The sequence below is a fragment of the Siphateles boraxobius genome, unplaced genomic scaffold (assembly GCF_051911475.1).
Source record: "Siphateles boraxobius isolate OS27281-9 unplaced genomic scaffold, OSU_SipBor_1 55, whole genome shotgun sequence".
NCBI lineage: Eukaryota > Metazoa > Chordata > Actinopteri > Cypriniformes > Leuciscidae > Siphateles > Siphateles boraxobius.
The window spans coordinates 1,473,458-1,499,965 of NW_027509181.1; the positions used below are offsets into that span (position 1 = coordinate 1,473,458).

Genomic DNA, 26,508 nt, shown 5'->3' on the forward strand with positions numbered 1-26,508 from the left:
GCGAAGGCCCTATTGTTTTCCTTAGGATTATTTTTTTTTTTTTCTTCTCTTTTATTTTTCTTACGACTATTCGGGCACTTTTGGGGCTCTTAACGTGCACGAAAACTCTTGAAACTCTGCACGCGGGTCAGAACCCGCGGCCATCAGGGTCGGGGTGAAGATGGTACCCGGGCGTGGCAGGGGGGCTCGACAGCGCCCCCTGGAACGGGGTCTGAAAACTTGGTCCATAAATCAAACACGCTTGTATGTAAGAATATGAAACTCGGTACACATATAGATCTCATCGGTTCATATATACTTCATGCTCTTACTTTTTACCCCAGCCCAACAGGAAGTCGGCTATTTAGGGTTGTTTGTAAAACGCATGCAATGGAATTTAAAGTACTTCTCCTAGAGAATTCAAAGAAATGCCACGAAACTCGGTCAGCATGAAGTCAAGACATTGAGGATGAAAAATTGCGAGGGGATTTTTGATATCTCGAACGGTGTGGCCGTGGCGAGGAAACGAAATTATGGCGAGAAACGTGAAACAGGAAGTGTGTTATAACTTCTGCATACATTAACTGATCTTGATGAAACTTCAGCAGTGTGTTCGTTGTAAGAGGCCGATCACATGGATGTGACTTTTGTGAGTCAAAGTTATAGCGCCACCAACTGGCAGCAGGAAGTGTGTCACTTTCAAAATGCTTCGAAATCACCCTCTTATTTTAACCCAATTTGCTTCAAACTTCATCTGTATAATGTAAACATATGCCATATGTAGACCTGTGAATGGATTCTTGATATCTTTGATACTGTTGCCGTGGCAACACATCAAACTTTAAAATTCTTCATAGTTTTACCTGCAATCTTAAAACTCGGTAGGCATATTGTTCAGATCAAGCCGGACAACTTTCTAATTTACAGATTTTGGTTCCGAACAACAGGAAGTCAGATATTTTGGTTTGAATGGGATGTTTTGGAGTAATCTCTGTCCCTCTCTCCCTCTCTCTGCATACCTCTGTGTCTGTGGGGGGAGGGGGATGTGTCTGTTTGAGTGACAAAGCTTTTAATTATTGTTGATCAAGGTTTTGGGGGCTTTTGGGGCCCTTAACATCCTCTAAAACTCTTGAAACTTTGCACACGGGTCAGAACCCGTGGCCATCAGGGCCGGACTGAAGCTGGTACCCGGGCGTGGCAGGGCGGACCGACAGCGCCCCCCTGGACTGGGATTCGAACACTTGTCCATAAATCAAAGACACTTGCATGTAATAATATGAAACTCGGTACACTTATAGATCTCATTGGGTTGAACAACTTTCGTGCTCTAAGTTTTACGACATCCCAACAGGAAGCCGGCTATCATGGTTTGTTTGGAAACGCATACCCCTGAAATTCTATTTAATTCTCCTTGGGAATTAATCGGATTTCAAGCAAACTCGGTCAGCATGACGTCAAGACATTGATGATGCTAAATTCCGGAGGGATTTTTGATATCTCGAACGGTTTGGCCGTGGCGAGGAAATTAATTTTATGACTAAAAAAGGACACATAAAGTGTGTTATAACTTTGCTCGTTTTACCTACAGTTACAAAACTTGCCACGCATATTGTTCTCATCAAGCCAATCGACTTTCTAATTTAAAGTCATTAGCTCAGAGCAACCGAAAGTCAGATATTGTAGTTTGAATGGATTTCTTGTCCCCCTGCCATTCTGTTTGTGTGTGTGTGTGTGTGTGTGTCTGTGTGGGGAGGGGGGGAGGGGAGGAGGGGAGGGGGGGGGGGCTCTTTGAGTGATAGTTTAGTTTAAACACCAACTCATACATAGGGCCATACTGCCCTCTTGTGTTCAAAATTATATACATATTTGGTATGTGACTGAGGATCGAGAGCTTTTAAATACGGACGTCCACATTGATAATGGTGGCTCTTGCAGAGCGCTCGAATGAATAAATTAACTAAACGTTCGCTCAGTTCTGCTCGCTCGTCGCCATGGAAGCGCACCGTTATGAATGCCCAGTGTTTCCCCTAGGATTTTTTTTCAGGGGGGGGGGGATTGGGGGAACTGCTAGTGTTGCGGAGCGGGTGTATTACGAATACGTGGTGTAAATTTTTTAGCAATCAAAAAGCATGTCTAATTAATTGAAATAGTGTATTATGAATCATTAAACGTATACAACATTTAAAAAAAAATATGAAAAAAAATGTCACACTAATTCTGTGTTGTGTTTTTTCTGGTAATAAAATGAAGACATAAAACACAAATTTGATCATTTATCATCAATTTTAATCATATGAAATTAAATAAACTTTTTGTCAAATAACGTGCTGCACAATGAGCTTTACTGTTAAAGTCCCCATGAATTCAAAATTGACCATACTTACTTTGTTTGCTTAAATTGATCGTTTTGTGGTGAACAATTCATCCATGCAAGTCAATCCACACAAAAAAATTGTTTGGCTTCGTAATCTTTAATCAAAATCTGAAATTTCCCCTCCCCTCTGCGTTGGAGGACCTTGCCTGATGACGTAGGTTTCACGGTTTGGGCGTCTTCTTAACATCCGTAATCACGCCCCTCCAACTGACAGTAGACAGGCTGAATGAAAACACCTACTTTTCTAGATCCAATCAGGTGCTAGTTGGGGAAAAAGCCACACCCACCATTTTGCCTCATTTAGTATTCCGTTTCTCTCGGAAATACGTCACAACACTGGAGAAAAGTCGTTTGCAACTTCCGGTTCACGGGGACTTTAAAATTAAAACATGGATTATTCCTTAAATTCAGTTTTGATGATAATTTATTTGGATTAGTGTTAGTATTATTACATTGGGACATATCTAAATTCTACTGTACAACGGTAATATATTTCTGTCAAGTTAAACCGAACTTTTATTTTGACGGGTTGCCGTGAAGACCTTTTGAGTTTGTTTGTTTATGTCATAATGATAGTTTTTCTCAAATGAAGCGGTTAAATGATCACGAAGTGACTTTCGGAGTGGATCTAGAGCCTAAATACTAGTATCTATTAATAGGTACTAGTATCTAAAAGGTAATTTTCTCTCTCTCTCGCTCTCTCTATCTCTGAGCCAATATGGCAAGCCGTTTTAACATTTAATCATTTTAACCTACTAGTCTCTATTTTCATGCTACTAGTACTTATTTTTTAGATACTAGTATCTATTCCATTAAGTACTAGTACTTATACATTAGCGACTAGTGCTTATTCTGTTTAGAATATTCAAAGTGCTTATTCAATTTTTAAGCTTATTTATATTTTCAGAGCAGAAAATCCGAATTTTCTGCTTATTCAATATTGCATCTAAAATGGAAGTGACTTGACGTGTGTGTGTGTGTGTGTGTGTGTGTGTGTGTGTGTGTGTGTGTGTGTGTGTGTGTGTGTGTGTGTGTGTGTGTGTGTGTGTGTGTGTGTGTGTGTGTGTGTGTGTTTGTGTGTGTGAGAGAGAGAGAGAGAGAGAGAGATTGTGTCTGTTACAGTGACAAGAGTTTAACCCTTTAAGGCCTTGTTTTTTGGATATATATCTTTTTTTATTAAAAAAAAAAGTGCATACAACCCATATCTTTTAAATGTATTGTTTGCTTTAAATTAAATTAAGATTGTATGTTTGGTAATTGAACCTAAATAAATTTAAAATTAATGTGCTATATTTCAGATCAATATATTTGTTTTCCTTCATTTTAATCAACACTAACTTTATTCTCATCTGAATTATAAATAACTTATTTCTGTATAAAATAAAAAATCCCAAATAATCCAGACCAACCAGAGCGCACTATTTCTACAACATCATCAGTGCTGAAGCGGAACTACCAGAGCCGTTCGGCAGATAGCCAGCAGATATTTTGTGTCACGTCGTGCACAATAACCCTAAAGGCACCAGGGTGGCGGTGCCACCGGCTTTTTATATATATATATATATATATATAGCTGCGAGCAGCGATGAACAGTGTTGTGCAAGTTACTTCCAAACTGTAATACATTATATATTACTTGTTACTGTTATTTAAAAGTAATTCATTACCTTACAATATTACTGTCTCAGAATTGTAATGCGTTACATTACCTGTATTACTTTTGAGTTACTTTCACCAAAATAACTATACAGAAGTAGAACTTAACATTCTAAAATGACTAGGGCTGTAACGATATGCGATATGAAACCGAAATCGCGACACTCAGATCCACGAACCTGCAGAATGGCGACACACCCCTTCCAACTCCCAGCGTTATCCATACCGTCCAGATCCAATGCTACCACATCTTTAAATTACGATTAGTATTATTTGAAGTTAACGTAACATTATAAAATATGTAGACCTACACCACAAAACTAGTTGAGGATAAATTATTTAAAATTTGGGAATTCCAGCGTTATGGACATGACATTTGCAGACTTGCAGTCAAAACTTATATAATTATATAAATTCTCAGAAAATGCATTAATACCAAAATATTGAAACGTCTGTTTATCCATAGGCTCCTCCCAGAAAGGAGTCCAGACATTAGAAAAATATCAGTCTACACATGCGTTTTATATTTAATATTAGGGAAATCGACAGTCATGTGTGACAAAAAAAAATCTTTAACTTTTAGGAGGCAACGATTTTTTTTGTTGTTGTTGTAATTCTGTGAATTACACTGCGCAAATCTAATGAAGAAGGGTTGGCTCTCCACAGAACATAAAATATTCATTTTATTTTATTTTTCGTGTTCGCATTTATGAGGAAAAAAACAATGTTACAGACGTGACAGTTCTCCGTTACGGACGCGACCGCTCTGAAGCGGCACTAAAAGACTGCTTTAAAACTTTCACAGACACCTTACACAGAAGACACGAAGCCTTTCTTTAAAGTGAATTTCGTTTTGTATTAATTGTACGGACCTGAAAAATATATATACATTGAAATGTCTACTTGTAAACAGAACAATTCAAAACGAAAGAAAACAGACTGCTCTCTGCTTATGAAATGAAATGTGCATTTCGCTCTGGTGCATTCACTATAGCCTGCAAAGATCGCGAGTCAGCATCGTCAACTTCATCTTGACTTTATTAATAAACAATCAACATGTCTCCTTGCTATATTTGACATATTCATAATCATTGCTTTTGCCGGTTCTTTGTGACAGCTTTTAGGTGCTTCACCGGCAGCGCTGCCGCCCTTACATGAACTCATCACCACTGCATCAAAAACATGATTGCGTGATGAAAACATGAAACATACCACATAAACATAGCCTAACTGTTTAGAAAGAAAACACAGAACGAATAGCCTAATGCGCATACGTCCATCTCGCGAATGTAGTCTTCTTCATGCTATCTTCACCATTAGCCGCTTTTCCTCTGGCCAGCGTGAGCACAGAGGCCGAAATCATACCTCACGGCATTCCTGTAAAAAATAAATCGCTATACAAATATATCAGACGCTGCCATTTAGTCTTTAATTACAGACTTGGACACCACACGCGGCTATTGACTGACCACGAACAGGTAATTTAGCCTATACTTGCATCTTTCATTCGTTAATGTCTGGCGGTCTTGCTGTTTTTTTTTTTTTTTTCTGTTTTTTTTTTTCTTTTACAATCAAAACTAAAAGTCTGTTGTAACGCAAGCCTTACCGAACATGTACCGAGTAAAATATTACTGAAAATTGATTAGTAATGCCTTACACTACTGCGTTACAGCAAAGCGTAATATGTTACTGTAATGCATTACTTTTGTAAGGCGTTACTCCCAACACTGGCGATGAAGGGCCAAAGCTAAGCAAAGCAAAGCAAAGGTAACTAAAGGCACCGGGGTTGCGGTGCCACCAGCTTGGGCCCGTAATCGCTGCTCGCAGCTATATTTATTATTATTATTATTATTATTCTAACGACTATTCGGGCACTTTTGGGGCTCTTAACGTGCACGAAAACTCTTGAAACTTTGCACACAGGTCAGAACCCGCGGCCATCAGGGCCGGGCTGAAGATGGTACCCAGGCGTGGCAGGGGGGCTCGACAGCGCCCCCTGGAACTGGGTCCGAAAACTTGGTCCATAAATCAAACACGCTTGCATGTAATAATATGAAACTCGGTACACATATAGATCTCATCGGTTTATATATCCTTTGTACTTTTACTTTTTACCCCAGCCCAACAGGAAGTCGGCTATTATGGTTTGTTTCGAAACGCATGCAATGGAATTCGAAACACTTCTCCTAGGAAATTCGTCCAATCGCCACCAAACTCGGTGTGCATGAAGTCAAGCAATTGAGGATGAAAAATTGCCAGCGGATTTTTGATATCTCGAACGGTTTGGCCGTGGCGAGGAAACGAAATTATGGCGAATAATGGAAACAGGAAGTGTGTTATAACTTCTTCATACATTAACTGATCTTGATGAAACTTCAGTAGTGTGTTCGTTGTAAGAGGCCGATCACATGGATGTGACTCTTGTGAGTCAAAGTTATAGCGCCACCAACTGGCAGAAGGAAGTGTGTCACTTTCAAAATGCTTTGAAATCACCCTCTTATTTTAACCCGATTTGCTTCAAACTTCTCTACTATAATGTAAACACACGGCAGATGTAGACCTGTGAATGGATTCTTGATATCTTAGATACTGTTGTCGTGGCAATGCATCAAACTTTAATATTCTTTTTTTATGCTTTTGAGACTCTTAGCATACTTGAAATTGCATGAAACTCGACAGACACATCACATTTATTAGCCAGTAGACATGTGCAAAGTTTCAGAAACGGGCGTGGTGAGGGGCTCAGTAGCGCCACCTTTTGTCAAAAGTGGGGGGATTAATTTTATCTACAGTAATAAAAATCGGTATGTGTATTGTTCTCCTCCAGCCAGACAACTTTCTAATTTACACTCAATAGCTCCAACCAACAGGAAGTCAGATATTTTGGTTTGAAAATTGTCATTTTATGTCTCTCTCTCTCTGAGCCTACGTCTCTGTGTGTGTGTGTGTGTCTGTGAGTGTGGGGAGGGGGAGGGGGGCTAGATTAACCATTTCACTGCTGTTTGGTCTGGCCTGCATTAAAAAATAAAATAAATGTCTTACGCCTTGTATTTTTTAAATAAGTTGTATTAATAAGTAAAGGCATATAACCAGTTGAATTGTAGTGCATTGAAAATAGTTTTATATAATTAGTTTATTAATTAAATTAACTTGGTCCATAAACTTGGTCAGAAAATTTGGTCCATAAATTAAACACACTTGCATGTAATATTATGAAACTCGGTACACATATAGATCTCATCGGGCCAAACAACTTTAAGCCAGTCCAACAGGAAGTGGGCTATTTTGGTCTTAATGTGGATTTTTGGCTAAATCAGCCTCTGATTTTTTACCCACTCCTCTTAAGTGGTTTATTCAATTCCCACCAAACTTTTTCAACATGATGAAAATACATTAAAGAAGCTAAATTGTGTATGGCTATTGAATATCTCAAATTGTTTTGCTATGGCGAGGGATTAAAGTCATGTCAAAAAAGTAAACTCTAAAAGCCTCATATCTTATAAAAAATTAATTATACACCATTTATTTCTAGATAAAATTAAACAAATATCAGAACTAAACCCATTTTATTCTTGTTTTCAATTTAAGAATAATGTACAAGTTTAAAAACAGCCAGAATGTGCTATTCAGTTAAAAAATAAATACATCAAGTAATACAAAGGGCTATACTGCCCTCTTGTGTCCAAAATGATATCAACTCAGTACATAAAACTTTTTTATCAGGTATGGCTATTGTAATTAAATATAAATATATTAGGTATGTGGCTGTGAGGATCTTTTCCCACCGGTTAATCGACGTTAGACACCAGCGAGGCCTTTTAAATCGCTAATATAAAAGTGAAAGTAAAGTATAAGGACGTCCGCACGGACATTTATAGTGGTGGCGCTCGCAGTGCGCTCGAATGAATTTCTATGGAAGTAGAAATGAAAAAACGTTCGCTCTGTTCTGCTCGCTCGTCGCCATGGACGCGCACCGTTATGAATGCCAGTGCAGCCGCATACTTTTTAGTGTCACTTTAAAATTAGCACCATATCGGGGGCCGATTGTTTCCGGTTTTCAGGTAAAACACAACAACAAATGAGTAAATGACAGATTCGCTTAAATAGGCGCTTTTACACAAAATATTCCGTCATCATTTTTTTCAGTCAGCTCTTCACTCTCGTGATTAATGAATTTTGACTCCTGTTGCTGATCTTTGCTGCAACTTTCGTTCAGCTCACAATTTAGTAAGCAAACACGCTTCAAATGTGTTTTTATTTTATTTTTGTGTATACATGTGTATATATATAGCTTATGTTTCAAATCTGAGTTAATTAACAATCGTTGGAAAGAATGATACTTTTAAACATATCACTAAAACTTCATTAGGTGTCACCAGGCGACCGTCTTAATGAGCGAGTCATTGATTCATTCGTTCAAACGATTCGTTCGAACGGCTGAGTCATTCATGAATGAGACAGATTATGGATTGATCGTTGAATCTTTGAGTCAACCGATTCGTTCAAAATGCTGAATCATTCAGTAATGAGAACGCGTTGCTGTGAGATCCTCGATGGTTCTGCTGTGATCTTTGTTTAACTATTTTCGCTGCTGAAACAGAAAAAAAGTCAATATTGCATCTAAAATGTAAGTGATTTGAAGTGTGTGTGTGTGTGTGTGTGTGTGTGTGTGTGTGTGTGTGTGTGTGTGTGTGTGTGTGTGTGTGTGTGTGTGTGTGTGTGTGTGTGTGTGTGATTGTGTCTGTTACAGTGATTGTTTAACCCTTGTTAAAGTTTAGGCCTTGTCTTTTTGGATATATATCTTTTTATATAAAAAAAATAGCATACAACCCTTATATTTTAAATGTATTGTTTGCTTTAAATTACATTGAGATTTGTATGTTTGGTAATTGAACCTGAATGAATTTTAAATGAATGTGCTATATTTCAGATCATATATTTGTTTTCCTTAAAATTTGAACTAACACTAACTTTATTCTCATCTGAATGATAGATTATTTATTTATGTATAAAATAAAAACACATTTGATTTTTCTTTTTTAATCAATGTAGAATGTGTAACTGAAAAAATAAACAGATTAGGGCTCTGTTCGAGGACAAGAAATGAAAACCAATGCAATATGATGAATGTCCGAAAGATTTTTTTGCTTTTAAACTATGTGTGTGTGTGTGTGTGTGTGTGTGTGTGTGTGTGTGTGTGTGTGTGTGTGTGTGTGTGTGTGTGTGTGTGTGTGTGTGTGTGTGTGAAAGACATTTTGGTTGGGTGACAGTTGTAGTTTAGCAGTACAGTTTGACAAAAGCACAATGTTGTGTTTTATTGCGATTGTACACAAATATAAGTAAACACTTTGCAGTTTGAATAATGTCCTGTATGAACAAAAGGACGGAGTATGTTTTTATGTCTACATTGTTCAATCACGCCTCAAACACACACACACACAAACTATTTTTCTAATCAGATCAGGCAAATATTCTGTCTTGGCACACTTCATATAACTTTCAAACTTGTGTACTTATTTCATGTGTCCATTAAGTCCATGAGACCGTAGGGTGTCTCATTTTTCATTTTAGGTTTCAGAAGGTTGCTCACGCATACTTTGTGGTTGATATGTGCCCTCAATGCACACTTTTGCAGAGCCCACACCAATGCAAGCTCTACAGCACACATCTTCTCAAAGGTCAAAGCGGGGTTACGTTATTGCCCGTCATGCACAGTAACCCCAAAGGTACCGGGGTGGCGGTGCCACCGGCTTGTTTATATATATATATATATATATATATATATATAAATATAGCTGCGAGCAGCGATGAAGGGCCAAAGCCGGCGGCACCGCCACTCCGGTGCCTTTAGGTAACTAAAGGCACCGGGGTTGCGGGGCCACCGGCTTGGGCCCGTAATCGCTGCTCGCAGCTATATTTATATATTTTTTCTTACGACTATTCGGGCACTTTTGGGGCCCTTAACGTGCCCGAAAACTCTTGAAACTTTGCACCCGGGTCAGAACCCGCGCCCATCAGGGTCGGGCTGAAGATGGTACCCGAGCGTGGCAGGGGGGGCTAGATAGCGCCCCCTGGAACGGGGTCCGAAAACTTGGTCCATAAATCAAACACGCTTGCATGTAAGAATATGAAACTCGGTACACATATAGATCTCATCGGTTCATATATACTTCATACTCTTACTTTTTACCCCAGCCCAACAGGAAGTCGGCTATTTAGAGTTGTTTGTAAAACGCATGCAATGGAATTTAAAGTACTTCTCCTAGAGAATTCAAAGAAATGGCGCAAAACTCGGTCAGCATGAAGTCAATACATTGAGGATGAAAAATTGCCAGGGGATTTTTGATATCTCGAACGGTTTGGCCGTGGTGAGGAAACGAAATTATGGCGAGAAACGTGAAACAGGAAGTGTGTTATAACTTCAGCATACATTAACTGATCTTGATGAAACTTCAGCAGTGTGTTCGCTGTAAGAGGCCGATCACATGGATGTGACTATTGTGAGTCAAAGTCATAGCGCCACCAACTGGCAGCAGGAAGTGTGTAACTTTCAAAATGCTTTGAAATCACCCTCTTATTTTTACCCGATTTGCTTTAAACTTCATCTGTATAATGTAAACACATGCCAGATGTAGACCTGTGAAAGGATTATTTAATATCTAAGATAATGTTGCCTTGGCAACGCATCAAACTTTAATATTCTTGTTTGATGCGTTTGAGACTCTTAGCATGCTTGAAATTGCATGAAACTCGATAGACACATCACATTTATTAGCCAGTAGACATGTGCAAAGTTTCAGAAACGGGTGTGGTGAGGGGCTCAGTATCGCCACCTTTAGTCAAAAATGGGGTATTAGTTTTACCTAGAGTAACAAAAATTGGAATGTATATTGTTCTCCTCGAGCCGGACAACTTTCTAGTTGACAGTCATTAGCTCCGAACAACACAAAGTCAGATATTTTGGTTTGAATGTGATTTGCAGGAGAATTTTCTCCCTCCCCCTCCCTCTGTCTCTGTGTGTGGGGTTTGGGGAATTTGACTATTATTTTAATGGTGTTCAAGGTTTCAGGGGTTTTGGGGCCCTTAACGTGCTTGAAAACTCTTGAAACTTTGCACACAGGTCAGAGCCCACGGCCTTCAGGGCCGAGCTGAAGCTGGTACCCGGGCGTGGCAGGGGGGCTCAACAGCGCCCCCTTGAATGGGGTCCCCAAAACTTGGTCCATAGATCAAACACGCTTGCATGAATTAATATGAAACTCAGTACACATATAGATCTCATCGGGCCGAACAACTTTCCCTCGGTCAAGTTTTACGCCAGCCCAACAGGAAGTCGGCTATTATGGGTTGTTTGGAGAACGCTTGCTCTGGAATTTGAAGTACTTCTCCTAGAGATTGCATCCGTTTACTGCCAAACTCGGTCACCTTGAGGTCAACACATTGAGGATGCTAAATTGCGGACGGATTTTTGATATCTCGAACGGTTTCGCCGTGGCGAGGAAACGAATTTATGGCGAATAATGGAAACAGGAAGTGTGTTATAACTTCAGCATACATTAACTGATCTTGATGAAACTTCAGAAGTGTGTTCGCTGTAAGAGGCCGATCACATCGATGTGACTATTGTGAGTCAAAGTTATAGCGCCACCAACTGGCAGCAGGAAGTGTGTCACTTTCTAAATGCTTTTGACAAAAGTGGGGGGGTTAGTTTTATCTACAGTAACAAAACTCGGTATGTATATTGTACTCTTCCAGCCGGACAACTTTCTAATTTACAGTCATTAGCTATGACCAAGAGGAAGTCAGATATTTTGGTTTGAATGTGGATTTCAGATTCTGAGTTTTTAGCTACTCCTCCTTTTATTTTATTTTATTCACGCCAAACTTTTTCAACATGATGAAAATACATTAAAGATGCTAAATTTGTGAACGGATATTGAATATCTCAAACGGTTTTGCTATGGTGAGGGATTAAATTAATGTAAAAAAAAGAATCAGGAAATGTCTCATATCTTTCTAAAATGTAATTATACACCATTTATTTTTATATAAAATTATACAAATATTAGAACTTAGCCCATTTTATTCATTTTTTTCAATTAAAGAATTATGTTTAAGTTTAAAAACAGCCAGAATGGTTGTTTAGTAAAAAAAAAAAAAAATATCCAAATCATACATAGTGCTATACTGCCCTCTTGTGTTCAAAATCAGGTAGGCCTATTTTATTTATTTATAATAATAGGGATTTTACTATGGGAATATTTTCCCACCGGTTAATCAACGTGTGACACCGCTAGGAGCTTTAAAATCGCTAACTTGGAAGTGGAAGTAAAATACGGACGTCCGCACAAGACATTAATAATGGTGCAGAGTAGAGCGAGCTTTTTCAATTAATTCCTATGGAAGTAGGAATGAACTAAACAACGTTCACTCTGTTCTGCTCGTTCCTTACCGTAGGCGTGTACAGTTATGAATGCCCGTGCAGCCGTGAGCATTTTAGTTTAATTTTAAAATTAGTGCCATTTCGGGTGGATGTATTACTTTAATTTATCTAACAAAAACACAATGTTGTGTTTCATTGCGAGTGTACACAAATATAAGTAAACACTTTGCAGTTTGAATGATGTCCTGTATGAAGAAAATGACGGAGTATGTTTTTATGTGTAACACACTGTTCAATCGCGCTGAGCCACCCACACCCACACACATTCCAGCATTGCAATCTTGACATCGCAAGCCTTTTCATTTATACATATGTGCTATATATATATATATATATATATATATATATATATATATATATATATATATATATATATATATATATATATATATATATATATATTAGATCAATATATATGTTTTCCTTAAAATTTTTGAAAACCTATGCAATATGATGTGTGTGTGTGTGTGTGTGTGTGTGTGTGTGTGTGGCCTGGTAAAACCTACATTATGGGGACAAAATGTCCCCATAAGGATGGCAATATCTGAAATCCTTGTTCGTGTGGGGACATTTTTTGGTCCCCATGAGGAAAACGGCTTATAAATCATACTAAGTGATGTTTTTTGAAAATGTACAAAATGCAGAAAATTTTCGGTGATGGGTAGGTTTAGGGGTAGGGTTAGTGTAAGGGAATAGAATATAGAGTTTGTACAGTATAAAAATCATTATGTCTATGGAAAGTCCCCATAAAATATGGAAGCACTACATTGTCTTTTTGTATATATATATATATATATATATATATATATTATATTATATTATTATATTATTATTTTTAATAATATATATACATATCATTTTTTCTCCAAAATATTCATATAACCCATATATGTATTTAAATGTATTTAAACGTATTGTTTGCTTTAAATTAAATTAAGATTGTATATTTGGTAATTGAACCTAAATGAATTTAAAATTAATGTGCTATATTTCAGATCAATACAATCAAAGTTTTCCTTCATTTTAATCAACACTAACTTTTTTTCTCATCTGAATTATAAATAACTTATTTCTGTATAAATTAAAAAATCTCAAATAATCCAGACCAAACATAGCGCACTATTCCTACAACATCATCAATGCTGAAGCGGAACTACCAGAGCCTTCGGCAGATAGTGAGCAGATGCAGCATATGTGTTGTAACGAGGCAGGGTCAGGCCAGGGGGATCCATTTGTAGCTTTTTATCAAGAATGGTCAAGACAGAAAGGGTGAGCAATGGCAAACAGGGCAGAACAGAAAAGGCAGAGACAAACCAGGTTGACAGGCAAAGGGCCGAGGCAGGCAGCAAAAGAATCAGAGTCCAATAAACAATCCAGATTGGGCAAGGCACAATGTAGTCAGCAACGGTAAACAATCGGTCAAATACAGAAATCAAACATGGGAAATGATGGCTGGGCAAATTCAATATAAGTGGCTATTGTGGTTCATGATCATAGGCCATGTCCCACATGGCACACTTCATATGAGTTTTCAGTCTTGTGTACTTATTTCATGTGTCTTGAAAATCCATGAGACCGTCTGTAGGGTGTCTCATTTGTCATTTTAGGTTTCAGGAGGTTGCTCACGCATTCTTTGGGGTTGATATGTGCCCTCTATGCGCACTTTTGCAGAGCCCACACTGATGCAAGCTCTACAGCACACAACAGTCAAAGCAGGGTTATGTTTTTGCACGTCGTGCACAATAACCCTAAAGGCACCGGGGTGGCGGCTTGTTTATATATATATAAATATAGCTGCGAGCAGCGATGAAGGGCCAAAGCCGGTGGCACTACCATCCCGGTGCCTTTAGGTAACTAAAGGCACAGGGGTTGCGGTGCCACCGGCTTGGGCCCGTAATCGCTGCTCGCAGCTATATATATATATATATATATATATATATATATATATATATATATATATATATATATATATATTATTTTTTTTTTTTTTTTTTTTTTTTTTTTTTTAAATTAACTTTTAGTTTTACTCTTCCAGTCAAATTGTGCTCCACAAACATTAACCCTTGTGCGCTGTTCGTTTGCAGTTTACACTCGGGTTGTTTGGGGTCTCCAGAGACCCCAGGCAACACAATATAGCCAAATTTTACTCAGTTTATTTGTCTTTTTACTCCACATATGTGCAGTTTTTGGAGGATTTATTTTATATTTTTAAATTTATATAAATAAGCAAAAAAAAATTTTATACAAAAACAGCTTTTTAAATGTAAAATTCACTTTATAAAAGACCCACATTTCTAACTTTCATTTATGGGGATAACATGGATAATTTGACATGGTTTAGTGCAAGTATGGTTTAGTATAATTTTTTTAGAAATCCGTTTTAAAAGTATAAAATATCACTTTAACCAGTAGATTACTGCAGAGCTTCACTATTTGCTATTTCACTAACTGAAAGACATTTTTTCACATGTTTTTGCAGTTGGATTCATAACTACATATGAAATCACAATTATAACAATAAAAATTACTTTTTGTCAAAGTTTAGCATTTTTTGTTCTGAAATCCCCAAAATCAGAAAAAAATGCAGAACACACATAGACGGAAATTATGTTGGTACACTTTAAATTTGTAGATTTATATGAAAAACAGATGTTTGAAATATGTGCTAAACTCTAAAGACTCCAACTTTTCTTTTTGTAACATCTTTTTCAGTTTTGATTCTAATCATAATGTAGCCTAACATTATTGAAAAACTGATTTATTTCATTGCAAAAAATGCTAAACTGACATTCATTTTTATTTGTTATAATTATGATTTCTTAATATGTAGATATGAATCCAACTTGAAAAACTTGTGAAAAGTTGTCTTTCAGTTAGTCAAAAAACAGTTAAGCTCTGCAGCAAACTACTGGTTAAAGGGATACTTTTTACTTTTAAAACTGCATTTTCCACATGATGGGCAAAAATCTTACACTAAACCATGTCAAATTATCCATGGTATCCCCATGAATGAAAGTTCGAATATTTTTATAAAGTGAATTTTACATAAAATGTAGGCACTGTACAGTATTTAAAAATGATTGTGTCTTTCTGATTTTTTCCAGAAATGCATGTTATTGGGCAAATTGTGTAGACTGTCAATTGAGTAACAGAAAGCTCTCAGATTTCATCAAAAAGATCTTCAGTTGTGTTCCGAAGATGAGCGAAAGTCTTGCAGGGTTGGAACGGCATGAGGGTGAGTAATTTAACTTCTTTTACCTGGAGTGTTCAAAACCATTATTAATGCTGAACAATAAACCATACAAAATTAACTGGATATTGTATGAATACTTTCCACAAACACTTGCTGACACCAAGTTAAATTTAAGAGATTAACTTGTAGATTAATTTTAAGCATAATATATGCCTGTGGTGAAGAGTGTAACTGAAAAGACTTTCTGTGATTCTTTTTGTTTATTTGTTTTTTCCAGACTACATCCAACATAGTGTTTCCACATCTGAGATGAAGACAGTTAAAAGAACCATGTGGAATAATAAGGATAAGCTCTTCAAAAAACGCAACCTCTCTGCATAATGTGGGGGAAGATATATGTATGATTTGTAAATAAACACTTGGAGTATATTGTCTAACTCTCAGCCTGTTATTTGAAGTTATAAAAAAAAAGCAAAATCATATTATTTGTTGCATTGCAGTTGTTTTGTACCTTAATTCATTATATTGCAGATGTGTGAAAATAAAACTTAATCTGGATATTCTGGTTGTATTTCAATTGTATTGCACAGAATTTCATTAGTATTGCATTTTGGTAGTGTTGTAATTGTACTTTAGTTGTATGTATTATTGTAGTATTCTTCATTGCAGTAATACCGCCATTATATTGCAGTTATATTGTAGTACTATTGCAGTAATACCACAGTTATATTGCAGTATTATTGCAGGACTACTGCAGTTATATTGCAGTACTATTGCAGTAATACCAGTTATATTGCAGTATTATTGTAGTAATATGCAGTTATATATTATTGTAGTACTATTGCAGTAATACCACAGTTATATTGCAGTATTATTGTAGTACTATTGCAGTAATACCACAGTTATATTGCAGTATTATTGTAGTACTATTGCAGCAATACCACAGTTATATTGCAGTATTATTGTAGTACTATTGCAGCAATACCACAGATATATTGCAGTATTATTGTAGTACTATTGCAGTAATACCACAGTTATATTGCAGTATTATTGTAGTACTATTGCAGCAATACCACAGTTATATTGCAGTATTATTGTGGTACTATTGCAGTAATACCACAGTTATATTGCAGTATTATTGTAGTACTATTGCAGTAATCCTGCAGTTATATTGCAGTATTATTGTAGTACTATTGCCGTAATACCCCTGTTATAAAACTGCAGTTGTACTCCAGCTATACTGCAATATTGCAGTTTTTTCGTGTCCAAAAATTGGACTGCATTTTTCTACATGTAACAAAAACTGCAGTATTACTTGTAAAAAAACTGCAGTATTTTTTTGTAAGGGCGTTTTCAAATAAAATAAAGAGGTGTTAAATTCTTAAACTAAATTCATGATTTAATATTAATGATATTTTAAATTATTTCATATGTTTAAATTCTATATGTTTATTATATGTTGCGTGCCATGTGTTTTAATGCGCGTGCGCGTAAACATTCGAGTCGTATTGTAAGACTGGAGCGCGTTCGAGAGCAGATGGCATGGCAACGAGGAAACGTCATCAACTGACAAACAGCAAAACTAGCGTCTCTCGCTTTTGTTTTCACTGCTTTCAGGTAAGTTTAGTAAAAAAATCACACAAATAATACATACAAACGGTCCTGACACCTTTCTTAGTTGTAATTAATACGCTTTTGTTGAATATTTACTTTTTAGAAATGGTTTTGTGTCTTCGAAAAAGTCCGTTCCCTTTCGAGAGGTCTCTCCTATTGCGTAATGCTTACGCTATGGGAAAACTCCTTCTCTCGAGAAATATTGAAGTCTTTATGTAAAACGCATTGCAGCTGCACAGCATACAGCAATGAGCGAGGCAGCTCGGTCATTGGCTGTGCTGCGGCAACTTGCACGAACCAATGACGGGGCGACTCTGAACCCGCTTCCAATGAGCGTGCTTCGCGTCCACGCGCGTCAGAGCCCGCCAGGATGGGCGTGGCCAAGGGCTATATATTGGGCGCCCCGTCGTCTGAGTTCTTTAGATTTAATCTCCTTCAGCAAAGAACCTTCTCTTCGCTGATCCTCCGGATTGTTGGAGTCTTTCGCCGCCGCCGCCGTCGACAAGCCTACAGCAGGACTACTTCGAGGACGCCGGCGCCTTCAGCCGCCTTCGATCACCCTTCTGCTAAGCCATCCGGCGCGCATCGCATATCCTTTTTGCAAAGCTAATCAGTGTTCGCCCCCGCGACACTTTTATTCTAAAAGAGCAATTTTCAAGGCGTCAAATGCCTTCCTGCGCTTCGTGTCGAGGCCCTCTTCAAGACGGGGATCGCCACATCATCTGCGCCCGCTGCCTGGGACCGGACCACGCAGAGGCTGCCCTTACTCGAGGCGGATGCCCCGAGTGTGACGCCCTGGGCCTCACCGAGCTGCGCGCTCGCTTCGCCGTCTTCACCGCGAAAGAGCCCACCTCTTCCGTGCTGCCATCTCCTCTGGTCGAGCCGCGAAAGAAAAAACGCCGCTCACAGAGGCTGCCTGAGCACGTGGCTTGCAGTGATGTCACGCCGGGTCAATCCCCGCGTGCTTCACCGCCACCCGAAGATTCCCCGCCGCCAGTCCAGTTCACACAGGCGGACCAACACCCCTCCAGCGGAGCGATGGGGCTCGTCTCGTTTGGCGCGTCAGGGGATGACGATGACAAGGATGAATGCTTTTCCTGCGATGCTGCATCCGATGACTGGCCGGGCTCGTCTTTCGACCCCGCGCCGTCGACACTAGCGGGAACGAGCGCGGGCTCCAGCATGGACTCAGAGATCGTCCGCGTTCTCTCCAAGGCCGTGGAAGACCTCGGGCTCGATTGGTCTTCCCCGGAAGAACCCGCCCGCAGCCGACTGGACGAGTGGTTCCTGCAGGGGCGCCGACAGGCCCCTCGACAAAGACCCTCCCCCTTCTTCCCGGAAGTTCACGACGAACTCACGAAGTCGTGGAAAGCCCCGCACTCTGCTCGCCTGAAGCCCTCTTTTTCTTTGTCGCTCTCCTCCGTGGACGGCGCAAAAGAAAGAGGCTATGAGGGGACTCCACCCCTCGAGGAGGCAGTGGCCAACCACCTGTGTTTACCCTCCAACGCTGGATGGAAAGCTAAGGCTTCTCATCCCTCGAAGCCTTGCCGGTCCACGTCAGCTCTCGCCGGTCGCACATACGCCGCCACCGGCCAAGCTGCATCAGCGCTTCACTCTATGGCTGTCCTACAGGTGTTTCAAGCCAAACTTCTCCGCAGTATGGACGAGTCTGGACCCAAGCCTGAGGCATTTAAGGACCTGCGCAGCGCCACTGACATAGCGCTGCGAGCCACAAAAGCCACCGCCCAATCCATCGGCCGTGCTATGGCTAACCTGACTGTCCTTGAGCGCCATCTGTGGCTGACGCTAACTGATATGAAAGATGCAGATAAGGCGTCTTTCCTCGATGCGCCGATCTCCCAAGACGGCCTGTTTGGACCAGCGGTGAAGGAGTTCGCCGAGCGCTTCACCGAAGCCCGTAAGGACTCACAGGCTATGCGTCACTTACTGCCTAAGCGATCTAGCTCATCGCAGAGCCGCCAACGGCCGCCTCAACAGCAGCGAGCTAAGACGGCGCCCCCCGTTTCTCAGCCCAAACCTGAAACGGATTTTCGACGCCGCTCGCGCTCGGCCAACAGGAAGCAACCGCCCGAGCGACGGGGACCTCGGCCCAGGATTGTGCTGAACCCAGAGCCTCGTAAGTCCTCCTAGCCACAGGGAGGAAAAGGGAGAGCGCGTGTCTCGCAAAAGCCGGACCGTTCTCTCCAAAACGCCTAAAGCATTACCCAGTTCCCTTACAGGCGGCTGGAAATGTCTATACAGCAGTCAATGTGCCAGCCACACAGCTCGCCCACCTGCAAACAAACGCCGTTTTTACGGCGACACACAGAAATCACATAAAGAGCTATTTTCTGCCTGTGTCATTAAAGGGTCACGTGTCCACACCAAAGTGCGCATTCCCACTTTTCAAAACTGTCAACGCAGTGCCAAATGTTGTCCCAGCTCAGGCTGGACGCCCCATAAATGTAGATTGTGTGCCAACTGTTACGTATGCACCACTACACACAAGCACTGTTCCCACAGTTATAAACACTTCCCCAGTAAAAGCGGGAAGTTGTATAAGAGTAGCGCGTGTGCCCGCTGTTATGCACGCACCCCAACTCACAAACACTGTTTATATGGCCAAAAAAACCCCGCCACGAGCGGGAAGTTTTATGAAAGTGGCGCGCGTGCCTACCACAGTATATGCACCCCCACCCATAAGCACTATACACACAGTGTCAAACATTGCCCCATCTTACTCTGTGAGCATTACAGCGAGCGTGCCTGTAATCTCACACGCACCCCTGCACTCGGCATTCAGCAGAGCTGCTCAGCGCGCGTCCGCGCCGCTGAGAGCTGTAAGCTCGGTGTTAACACAGAACGATTCGCTGACGGGAGCCATACGTCACTACGACACGCCCCCAGCCAGCAGTCAGCCCATATCTGTGCGAGCGAAAGCTTGGGAAAATATCCCAGACATGCCGAAGTGGGTTTTGAACATAATAAAATGTTACGAGGTTACTCACTTCAATTCGCTCGCAGACCGCCCCGCTTCACAGCGGTGGTAGAGACGAAAGTGAAAAAAGATGTTTCACATGTTCTACGCACCGAGATGCTCAAACTGATAGAGAAAGGCGCTATAGAAACAGTCCCCCCCTCTATGAGCGAGGCAGGTTTTTACAGCCGCTATTTTCTCGTCCCGAAAAAGGATGGCGGTCTCCGCCCCATTCTAGATCTCAGACATCTGAACAAAGCTTTAATGATTCGTTCGTTCAGAATGATAACTACCAAGCATATCCTCGCGCAAGTTCGCCCGAGGGATTGGTTTCTGTCAGTGGATCTGAAAGACGCTTACTTTCACATTCCAATAGCGCCTCATCACAGGCCGTTTCTGAGATTCGCTTTCGAGGGACAGTCATACCAGTACACAGTACTACCATTCGGCCTGTCACTGGCACCCCGTACATTTACGAAATGTATGGATGCAGCACTTTCCCCCCTGAGACAGCGGGGAGTGCGAATACTGAATTATCTCGACGATTGGCTAATACTAGCACAATCAGAGAGCCAGTTAGTGACACACAGGTCTTGGATTATCAGTCATCTAGAGTGCCTAGGTCTAAAAATCAATTTTGCAAAGAGCATGCGTTCCCCCAGCCAGAATATTTCTTTTCTGGGAATAGTGCTAGACTCAGTGCAGATGACGGCGCACCTCTCATCAGAGCGCGCGCTCACTATCCGGCGCCTTGCAACATCGTTCAGAGCGGGCGCGCGCGCCCCCGTCAAGCGGTTTCAGAGGATGCTCGGTCTCATGGCCTCAGCATCAGCTGTACTCCAACTAGGATTGTTGCACATGCGTCCTCTCCAACGCTGGCTCAAAAGCCGTGTCCCCACTCGTGCGTGGCGCTCGGGCCACTTTTTAATCAGGGCAAATCACGGCTGCATAAAAGCCCTGACGCCCTGGAAAGCTGTCGACTGGTATCAGTCCGGCGTGAGTTTGGGTGTAAACACAAGGAGAAAAATGATCACGACAGATGCCTCCAAAATAGGCTGGGGGGCCCTTTACGAGGGCAGGCCTGTCTCCGGCTTGTGGTCAAACCCGGAGAAGCGCCTACATATCAACTGTCTGGAATTGAAAGCGGTCGCTTTGGCTCTCAGAGCCCTGCTCCCGTACTTGAAGGACAAGCACGTCCTAGTCCGAACGGACAACATGACGGTAGTCTCGCATATAAATCGTCAGGGTGGACTCAGATCGAGCTCCCTGCACTCGATGGCCAGGGAGCTCCTCCTATGGTCCCAGCGCAACCTGCGCTCGCTGAGAGCAGCGCATGTGCCAGGCGTTCTGAACCAGGGAGCGGACATGCTGTCCAGAGACAAAGTTCTCCCAGGAGAATGGTCTCTCCACCCCCTGACGGTTCAGTGGTTATGGCAAACCTTTGGCAGAGCAGAGGTCGACCTCTTTGCCTCCAAGGAGAATACGCACTGCCCCCTCTTCTTTTCAAAGAGCACGGACGCGCTCGCCCAAGTCTGGCCGAGCCGCCCGCTGTATGCCTTCCCTCCAGTTGCGATGCTACCCCAGGTCATCAGTCGGATCAGGGAGGAGAAATGCGCAGTGCTCCTGGTAGCCCCACTCTGGAAAAACCAGACGTGGTTTCCAGAACTGATGCAGATGATACAATCTGCCCCATGGCCGATCCCACTGAGGCTAGATCTCCTCAGGCAGGCCAACGGGACGATCCTCCATCCCCGCCCCGATCTGTGGGCCCTCCATGCGTGGCCCCTCAACGGATTCCCGGGAACCTCCCCAGTGGAGTGTTGAGAACCATCACTGAGGCACGAGCGCCCTCTACGAGGCGCTTATATGCCCAGAAATGGAAGGTGTTCAGTGACTGGTGCAAGCCCAGGAACCTGAATCCTGACACATGCGAAGTACCGAGTGTGCTCGTTTTCTTACAAGAGCTGTTGGAGGCAGGCCGCACCCCCTCCACGCTCAAAGTATATGTGGCTGCCATAGCGGCATCACATGAGCCGGTCGAAGGACGCACACTAGGGAAAAACTACCTAGTTGTTCATTTCCTGAGGGGCGCCAGGAGGATAAATCCCCCACGCCCCCCCTCGGTGCCAATTTGGGACCTGACCACGGTCCTGGACGCACTTAAGCGTGCCCCGTTCGAACCCCTCCGAACTGTGCACCTTAAACAGCTCTCGCTCAAAACTGCTCTCTTGCTGGCTCTCGCCTCGGTCAAGAGAGTGGGCGACCTGCACGCGCTGTCATCAAGCGCTACCTGCCTGGAGTTTGGACCTAACGACAACAGGGTTGTCCTCAGGCCAAGACACGGGTATATTCCTAAAGTGCTCTCTACTCCTTTCAGAGCACAGGTGATATCTTTGGCCGCGCTATCGTCCCCAGCAGACGAAAGTGACGCCAATTTACTCTGCCCGGTCAGGGCACTCAGAGTATATTTGGAACGTTCTGCCCCGTTCAGACAGACAGAGCAGTTGTTCGTATGCTTTGGCGGCCGCACTAAGGGTCTGGCTGTATCAAAGCAGAGAATATCGCGCTGGATAGTTGATGCTATAGCACTGGCTTATGAGGCCAAGGGCCTTCAGTGCCCCTTGGGCATCAGAGCTCACTCTACGAGAGGCATGGCCTCCTCGTGGGCGTGGTCGAGTGGGATACCCATTCAAGATATTTGTGCGGCTGCAGGCTGGGCCTCACCGTCCACATTTATCAGGTTTTATAACCTACAGGTCCCCTCATTGCACTCTAACATACTGTCGGTCTAACTATGCATAGGCTGAGGTGTGTACATGCTGAGCATTATCTCCTCCCTCATAAATCACATCTTTGCATCTGATGTGGAGGATTTTTCATTCATAACAGTACATAGAAATGTGCTTGTGTGTATATTTGGACGCCCTTTGGGCCGTTCCACGTTGTCCCTTTATAAAGCCAGCCTTCGGCTGGCTCGTTGGATAATTACTTCGCTCAAAAGCTCAGGTACCGGCCTCCGGCTTAATAGAAGCGAAGTCAGCACGCACAACGTTTTACATGGCGTTCCCATAGCGTAAGCATTACGCAATAGGAGAGACCTCTCGAAAGGGAACGACTCGGTTACTGACGTAACCTCGGTTCCCTGAGAGGAGGGAACGAGTATTGCGTAATCTGCCGTGCTTGTGCTTGGTCAATTTGCTTCAGTCGATTGAACCTAAAGAACTCAGACGACGGGGCGCCCAATATATAGCCCTTGGCCACGCCCATCCTGGCGGGCTCTGACGCGCGTGGACGTGAAGCACGCTCATTGGAAGCGGGTTCAGAGTCGCCCCATCATTGGTTCGTGCAAGTTGCCGCAGCACAGCCAATGACCGAGCTGCCTTGCTCATTGCTGTATGCTGTGCAGCTGCAATGCGTTTTACATAAAGACTTCAATATTTCTCGAGAAAAGGAGTTTTCCCATAGCGTAAGCATTACGCAATACTCGTTCCCTCCTCTCAGGGAACCGAGGTTACGTTAGTAACCGAGTCGTTAGCATCTCAACCGTTTCCAGAAGAGGTAAATTAAGGTTAACTCTAATAACGTTAGACTGGAGCTCTTGTTTTTGAAAGTTTGGGGTTTTAACCACATTTGTGTAACGTTAGATAACAGTTTTTGATAGTTTTGTTTTGCTGGTAATTTCACTTACAAATATTGATCAAAAGAAAGTGAAACCTCTACAATAAGGGTGCATTATTGTTTAATCATCATAATAATGCCATATGCATTTATTTCACAATATCTATTATCTTAAGATTTTATATTCTGCAGTCTTTTCTGCATTTCACCTCTGCTCTAGCTTGGTTCTGTGTAATAAACCCTATATTCTATTGTAAATCCTATGTAACATTGTTGGCTCTGTGACAAATTTCATGTTATGTTCCTAGATCATCATGCTGATGGCCTTCTGCACCCCCTATCCAAGACAATCTCCACGGCTATCCATGAGCAAAACCTCAAACATACAGTGCACTACTTTTTTCAAAAGTTTGGGGTCTGTAAGATTTATGCTTTTGAAAGAAATCTCACTTTTTAAAATCATTAACCCCGGGTTTTTTCAATGAGATTATCCTTGAGAAGCCTGTAGGCTAAATAATCAGCTAAATAATAAGCGACAAATATAATGGTCGTAGTTATAATAATTCATTTAACTATTATGATAACAGGATATCATGGTCATTCGTATATTTTATTTCTCTAGGTCTGTTTTGAATTATGTTGGCCAATGAGAAAGACACCATACTGTCCAACTCAAAGGTATTTATTTATTTGTATGTATTTTTTACTGATAAATACTGAAATTCTTTTTACTTATAAATGCTGAATGTTGGTCAGGGGGTCGACAACTTTAGGCACGTAAGTTATTTTTCACAGATATCTGGCCAGCTTACTCGTGGCTCATACTCTCAGCCTTTAAAATTTTTGAATTTATATCCCCAATGCAATATCAGGGGGTAAAGATATCATTAGAGTTCTTAAAGTTATGGCTATGCTCTTGTCACCAGATGAGATATAATCCGTAGCGTTTGGCCCTGTGATTCTTCAGGACAAGATCTTGATGTCATCCACACTCAGTAGATGAAGAAGGTGAGTTTAACAATACAGTCATGGTCAGAATTAATGGCACCCCTGGTAAATATGATAAAAAATTACTCTAAAAAATAGGGCTGGGCGATATATCGATATAAAAAATATATCGATACATTTTTAAATGTGATATGGAATTAGACCATATCGCATATATCGATATAGTTCAAATTTGCGCTATGATCCTTGCTCCAAGCAAGCTGCTGACTGCTTTTGTAGAAATATGTATATCGTGCATTCTATCAGTTGCAGTTCTGGTGCCTCCCTCTCAACAGCATTAGTGTACAACGCGACAAAAACTCATATCAAATGTAAACGCAGAGGAACGGGACACATCAGTTCAGTGAGTTCACAAAAGTTCATTATTTGCATGTGCTTTAAAGCCTTGCCAGTTAAACATGTCATTCACTGCTGATGCGCTGTTCTAACATGCGCTTTACTAAGCGCGAACACCCGACGCGCACATGCACTAAAAGCCTGTCTACAGCGCCTGGTTACTGGACTAAGTTATCTTTCGAGTCTTTTTTCGCTAATACTCTCAAATACACACAAGGTTTACATATTTACAGGTTTAAGGAAAAGTTGGTTATGTCTAAACTGAAAGCAAACCGAGAAAATTGAGAGAAATCTGCTTGTCAAATGCGTGTATATTAGACGCGTCGCGTACAGGTCTTAAAGAGACAGTAGCCCTAATAGTAAACATGCAGCCACTTGTCCTTAAAGTATGGAAGCCCGTTTCCGCCATAGTTGAGAAAAAAAAAAGATTATCTAAGTCACAATGATGAGAAAGTTTCTCATAATTATGACTTAGTATCTCATTATATTGAGAAAGTTTCTCATAATTATGACTTAGTATCTCATTATATTGAGAAACTTTCTCAATATAATGAGATACTAAGTCATAATTATGAGAAACTTTCTCAATATAATGAGATACTAAGTCATAATTATGAGAAACTTTCTCAATATAATGAGATACTAAGTCGTAATTATGAGAAACTTTCTCATTATTGTGACTTAGATAATCTTTTTTTTCTCTCATCTATGGCGGAAACAGGCTTCCATATTAAAGGGATAGTTCACCCAAAAATAAAAATTCTGTCATTATTTATTCGCTGTAATGTTGTTCCAAACCTGTATTAATTTATTTCTTGTGCTGAACACAAAAGAAGATATTTTGAAGAATGTGGGTAACCAGACAGTTGCTGGTCCCCATTAACTTCCATAGGGAAAAATATACCCTATGGAAAATCACCATATGGAAATCACTGGGGTACATCAACTGTTTGGTTACCCACATTCTTCCAAATAACTTCAACAGAAGAAAGAAACTTATTCAGGTTTAAAACAACTTGAGAGAGTAAATGATGACAATTACATTTTTTGGGAGAACTATCTATTTAATGTTAATAAAACAACAAAACAAAGAGGAAATCACTCACAGCTCTTGACTGAGAACTTTAATAGTAGCTTTAATAAGAATCAATGTATAATTTATACATTGAAGACTATATTTGACTTTGACTGAACATTTGCTCTCACTTTGCGGAAAAAAATATCGGGATATATATCGTATATCGATATTCAGCCAAAATATATCGGGAAATGATTTTTGGTCCATATCGCCCAGCCCACTAAAAAATAAATCT

General features: G+C 41.1%; 1 protein-coding gene and 1 long non-coding RNA gene across 2 annotated transcripts in view; one reads left to right on the forward strand and one right to left on the reverse strand.

The window, feature by feature from the left end:
- The window catches only part of LOC143714601 (uncharacterized), a 212,932-nt gene that overhangs the window by 169,719 nt on the left and 16,705 nt on the right, over positions 1 to 26,508 (reverse strand). The gene's annotated exons all lie outside the window — the stretch shown is intronic.
- On the forward strand, positions 17,119 to 24,859 carry LOC143714547 (uncharacterized). Its single transcript, XR_013195530.1, has 3 exons — positions 17,119 to 17,259; positions 24,160 to 24,529; positions 24,778 to 24,859. It is a non-coding gene; the product is annotated as an uncharacterized LOC143714547 (long non-coding RNA).